The sequence below is a fragment of the Gossypium arboreum genome, chromosome 9 (genome assembly GCF_025698485.1).
Source record: "Gossypium arboreum isolate Shixiya-1 chromosome 9, ASM2569848v2, whole genome shotgun sequence".
NCBI classification, from domain to species: domain Eukaryota; kingdom Viridiplantae; phylum Streptophyta; class Magnoliopsida; order Malvales; family Malvaceae; genus Gossypium; species Gossypium arboreum.
The window spans coordinates 15,201,511-15,206,449 of NC_069078.1; the positions used below are offsets into that span (position 1 = coordinate 15,201,511).

The 4,939-nt window shown below is 38.6% G+C and overlaps 1 long non-coding RNA gene across 1 annotated transcript; it reads left to right on the forward strand.

Annotated features, from left to right (window-relative positions):
* Positions 1–1,418: 1,418 nt before the first annotated feature.
* Positions 1,419–3,244, forward strand: LOC128280552 (uncharacterized). Its single transcript, XR_008270646.1, has 2 exons — positions 1,419–1,637; positions 3,026–3,244. It is a non-coding gene; the product is annotated as an uncharacterized LOC128280552 (long non-coding RNA).
* The last annotated feature ends 1,695 nt before the right edge of the window (positions 3,245–4,939 follow it).

Here is a 4,939-nt window from a genome sequence, read left to right on the forward strand (position 1 = left end):
CTCACACAAGCTGTCAAGTAACTGTAACATATGCCGGTATACTCAGCCATCGGTAGGACGTATAGGACTAGCACCCGGATCACATAATCACATAACACATGGTAACCCTAGTGACATGTCACTTGTATCCTATTCTATTCCTAAGGTTCAAACGAGATTTCTTACTTGTCAAATCGTTGTCGAACTCGTTCATAGAGTTAAACTCGTCCACATAGTGAATCATACAGTTCATGCAATATTAGAGCATTTAAATACAATTATATTAAAGCTTAATTAACATACGAACTTACTTCGATTACAAAAATGGCTATTAGTTTGATTTAGTCCACAACCTTGTTCTTTCCTTGGTCTAAACTCGAACTTCATTTTTCTTGATAATCAAGCTTGAAAGTGGCCAAAACCCTAGCTATGTCTTCTTCCTCAAATTTTCAGCTAAGGGTCTAATTTGATGAAGATGAACATATTTTATTAGTTAATTTTGTCTTTAATTACTAGATTGCCAAAATGCCCTTCACTTAAACTTTGAAAATTTTCCCTAACCATGTCTATTTTTGTCCATATTAAAGTATAATAATCTAATTTCCATTTAAAGACCTATAATTTAGAATTTCATAACAGTTTACTACCTTTAGCCTATAGAACTCAATTTTTGCACCTATTGCAATTTAGTCCTTTTAGACAAATTGAGCATTTAATCGATAAAATTCCTAAATGAAATTTTCACACAATTATTCTATCATGCTATAGACCTTAAAGAAATAATAAAGTAAATATTTATTCTTCAAATTTTTGGTCCCAAAACTACTATTTCATATGACCCAAAAACGGGCTGTTACATTCTAAGTATAATATGAATTGTGCCATTTGTTGTTGTGTATGTGTGTGCAATGAGGGTGACAAATTGTCTTGGTGGATAGCCTTTATTTTATCCACATGGGTAGACACACGGGCGTGTGTCTAGGCCGTGTGTGACACATGACCTGCCCCATGGGCATGTGTTTCGGCCATGTGTCCCCTGCTCCTTAATTTTGAGAAACTAAATGCTCAGAATTGAGCACATGTGTAACACCCTGAATTTGGGCCTAGAAGTTTTGGGCCTTGAGCATGGGAGCAGTTGAAGACAGCTTATAATATTCTGTTGTGCGTGAAAATTTCGTAGTTGAAGGCTTGTTTTAGTGGTTAAGTGTGCTGAAAAGTGTTGGAGAAGTCATGGGTTCAAACTTGGACTCTAGCAAAAATTTTGGTTTAAGGTGAATCAAACCCTAGGTGTAGTAGGTAGGCCTTAAGAATATTGTTGGAGAAATTGTGACACAAAAAGCCTTGTGGCTTAGTGGCAAGTAGCGTATGGAGCATTTAAGGGGAGGCATGGGTTCGAATCCCATTGCAAGCAAAGAGTATTTATTTTGCTAACAGGGGGCGGCAAGAGTTGGTGTTGAATTTAAACTCTGATGATGGAGGGATCCCACATTGGGAAGCTAACATAAGAGTGGATGCGAAGTTGGCTTTAAATAGAGAGAACCATGAGGAGAGTAAAGGTACCCTTCTTGGCTGATCCCTTTCGCTTTATGGCATGCTCGGTTGGGTTGGGCGCCAGCTAAGAGTGCTCAGAGCGTGGATTAACTCCAGTCTCCAATCAGGTGTGTATTTCTCACTACTCTAGCTGTAGGATGGCTACTTCGGGTCGCGATGGGCCAAAAGGGGCCATGTGGGCCTAATGGGCCTACGGGCCCAATTGGATAGTTTGATTGTGTAGTAAATATTGGACTAGGCTAGGTGAATCTCATATTTGTGGCTAGATTTGGGCTAAAAGGGCCACACGAGCGTGTGGGCCCATTTGGGCCTAGAAGGGCTTTAGGCCCATTCGTATTGTTACCACTGTTTAGAATACTTTAGTTTACCAAATTACTGAAATACCCTCGACTTGTAAAATTACCAAAGTACCCCTGATTTATAAAATTATCCAAATATTCTCGATTTGTAAAATTACGAAATAAGATAGAATTACCATTTTACCTTTGATTTATAGAATTATCGTTTTACCCTCGATTTACAGAATTACCATTTTACCCTCGATTTACAGAATTACCATTTTACCCTCGATTTACAAAATTATTGAAATACCATTGGTTTATAAAATTACCAAAATACCCTCGATTAATAAAATTACCAAAATACCCTTGGTTTGTAAAATTACCAAAATACCCCTGATTTGTAAAATTACTAAAATACCCCTGTAGGGTAGAATTACCGAAATACCCTTATAGGGTAGAATTACTGAAATACCCCTGTAGGGTAGAATTACCGAAATACTCCTGTAGGGTAGAATTACCGAGATACCCTTGTGGGGTAAAATTACCATTTTTCCCCTAGGGTGTTAATTGACTGTTTTGCCCTTGTGGGCAAGTGATTGGCTTGGACTGTGTGGTTGACGGATTTGATTGCGAATATATGTTGGTGATATGAATGACTTGACTGTGATTGTTTGATTCAAATATGGGCATGATATTCTGATTCTGTATGTTGTATGCCATGACATTTATATCTGTTGCATGGATTATGGGTTATATTGATGAAGGAAGTCTCGAAAGTGGCTTGCCCACGATTGGAGGCTTTGCCTCAACTTATCGATAATGAGCACAATGCTTTTATGCTGGAGTGTAGGGTGGGTGGGTGGAGCTATTCCCACATGGAGTGTAGGGTTGGTGCGGGGTGTATACTACCGATTGGGTTGGGATTGCATTCACATTCGATTTTGATTACATTACACGACATCGATTCGATTTTGATTCTAATTTTGGCACCGATTCGATTCGATTCTAGTTCTGATAATGTTTCTTATTCTGTAATGGGTTAAAGCCCATCTGGTACTGTCTGTTATAGTGGGCTAAGGCCCAATTGATACTAAAATTGTAAGTAAGGCTGGGGCCAGACTTTTAATTCTTTTATATGACTGACTATTCCTTTTTATAGTAGGGGGATTTCACACTGAGTTTTCGTAAACTCACCCCGTTTATTAACCTTTCAGGTAATTTCTAGCCTTAGACGGATCGGAGCTGCGAGGGGCTCGGAGGAAGCCACACACACTGTTTATTTTATAGTTTTGATTATTACTTTTAAATGTTTTATGTGGGTTGTAGTAAAGCCGTTGTAATTTTCTGGATTTCAAATTTGAAATTTTACTTATTGTTCTTATAATTGCTAGTATTAGAACACGATTTTCCAAAGCAACTACTGTTGTTTAAAACATCACCTATCCGCAATTGTTTTTAAATGAAGCTTCCGCAACTGCCAAGATTTTTACAAAGTTGTTACGGATGTTATTCATCTGAGGTTTCTAACAAGGTTTAAAAATGGTATAAGTTTTTAATTATTAAGAAGGGTTTTTAATAGAAACATGGTTTTCGAAAAACACTTCAATGTGACATGCCAGATTTGAGCCAAACTTCCAGGCTGGGTTTGGGGTGTTACAACATAGGCCGAGACAAGAGCATGTGTCTCAGCCGTATGAGGGACACGGCCCCGGGCATGGGCGTGTGTCTTAGTCTTGTGAAGTTTGCACCTATTTTATGAAAATTAATTAATCACACAGCCTAGCACATGGGTGTGTGGCTTGGCCCTGTGACTTCTATTTGTTCATGCCTTACAAAACAAAGAGTTACACGGGTTAGGGACACGTGTAACGCCCCAATTTTCGAGAATTCTGTGTATGTTGGCAAAGATTTAAAATTTCTGTGTTCTGTCTGTTTAACATAGGTTTAATTATGTTAGTGGGCCTCTAGAAGGCCCAAGCTTAAGTTAAGACTCGGTAATTTTAGTTAATTTTAGTTTCGAAAGAAAAAGGGGTTTTGGGTAACTGGGTTTTTAAGTATTAATTGGGAAAAATAAAACACAACGAAGTGGGTGGCAAAGTGGCATGTGACGCCACTTGGAAGGCTATAAAAGTGGCGTATGGATGCTAGGGAGAACTAAGGTTCAAGTCACAATGGGAGCATATTAAGGGAATTATTTTTATGTTTAGAAAGGGTAAGTAATGGAGCTCAAGTAAAAGACTGTCAGGAGGAGTTTGAGTTGCTCAGGGGATTGAGTAAGGAGGGGATAAGGGAAAGGATTTAGGAGCTGATTAGGGAGAGCAGTGTTGGCCGCATGGTGGACTCTTGAGGACTAAGATTTGGCCGGCCAAGGGTTTTCTTTAGGGGGCAAGTTTCGGCTAGGTCAAATGCCAAGTATAAGTTCGGCATTAGGGGTAAGTTGTGCCATTTCCTGACCATTCTTCCTTTTTCTTCTTTCTTTTCTTCTTTTTCTCTCTTTATCAACTTCTTTTCTTCTTCTTGTCTGCCGAATCTCTTTACCATTCTGATCATCTTCATTTTTATCAGTTGTTTTTAAGCCTACAGTAGATTACCTCAAAAAAGCCAAAATCCCGAAAGCCTAATTTCTTTTGTGCTATTTTCTTCTAGTCAAAACCCTCTTATTTTCCCTCATCTTCTTGACCGATTCTCTAGACCTTTGAACCCCAAGTTTCTATCGACAAAGCCACTACAAAACCCTTATCTTTTCTTCACTGTTACAAAAAACTGAAAATTAATAGCCATAGGGACATAGCCGAATTTTAATATCACTAAAGGCTTGACTTTTGTTATCATTTGAGGGATTAGATCTGCATCAAAATCGAGTAAGAGTTAATTGGAATCATTGACTGAAGGAACCGGTGGTAAGTTTTTGAACTTAATCTTTATTTCAGGTTTTAGAAAAGCCGAAACCCCTAAAGGTTAGGGAGGCTATTGATTTGGGCTTGTAGCTCTAAGGGTTGATATAACTGTTTTATTTTGATAACAGTGGGATCTAGAGGCTGCTGATCGAAGTTTGGACAAGTGGAACGACTGGATCTAGACATAATCACTAACTTCGGCAAAGGTAGGATCGCTAGTGCCTAAGGTGC